Source organism: Echinococcus granulosus, assembly GCF_000524195.1.
Source record: "Echinococcus granulosus chromosome Unknown EG_S00399, whole genome shotgun sequence".
NCBI lineage: Eukaryota > Metazoa > Platyhelminthes > Cestoda > Cyclophyllidea > Taeniidae > Echinococcus > Echinococcus granulosus.
Window position 1 is genome coordinate 5,686 of NW_020170778.1, and position 1,114 is coordinate 6,799.

Here is a 1,114-nt window from a genome sequence, read left to right on the forward strand (position 1 = left end):
CTAAAGTAATGAAATAAATAGGTTTGTATTTCACTATTTGATGCTTGTATTTAGATAACAGCGCGGTCAGCTTTGTTTGAGATACATTAAGCACCAGTTGGCTCTCACTCTTATGAATGGTCTTATCAATTAGCCCAATGTCATATTTTGCTTTGTGCATGCAATACTTGTTATCTTTTTGTCAATAAGTGCAGCCTCTGCTCAAGAAATAAACTTGTAAGATTTCAAACCCACAAACACCTGCTAACTAAATGCACACTAGAAGGGAAGTTTCTTCACGAAATATCAACGCTAAGCCGTTCGTACCACCATGGACATTCAGTTCTGCAATGACGATGAGCAGCTCCATATTCTCTGCACTGTCAACTCTTTTTGATGTTTTTCACTGTACAACCCATGCTATTTATACGTAGGGGTCCTATACGGACACCCTTGTAAAATTGAGTGCAGTCTTTGGCTCAACAATGTGCCCAAAAGAGGACTTAGAAAATGCAAAGTAGATTTCAGTCAAAAATACATTGTTGGATGAATCTGCTAAGTGGGTGATGCTTATGACATTTATTAGTAGAATTACTATTAAAGGTAGTTGGTGATACTCTCTCGCTAAGAAATGGAATGCGGTAGAAGATATTGGACATGTTCCTGAATCTGGATGTTCGAATAGGAGAAATGCAAAGAATGAAAAGAAATTTACGGTTTAAAAATATCAAATAAACTAACCTCTGCGCATTGAGAAATGACGTTTTTAATATAGATGTTTCTGTCGGTGTCTTGTCACATGAACGCAGCAAAACAAATTGTGCACATTCGTTCAGCCCACAAACCATTCTTACTCTCTAATTTTGCTGTTTCCCAAAGTTCTCATAGTTCATCATTCGAATACAAAGTCATGCTTAAACATTTTAACTCCACGCTGACGAAAACATTCGTTCTCTGGTTTCATTTTACTACCTAATGTTTTAGTGAAATGACTACAAGCAATTTACAAGCTTGTTTATTTTATCGGACAGGACACTGTAATGCAGTTGCTTGACATTCTTATGGGCCAAATTTGGCAGGGTTAGAAAACCAGTTTAGAGAATGTCGATCCTTGTATCTTAGAGCTGCTCCTTTG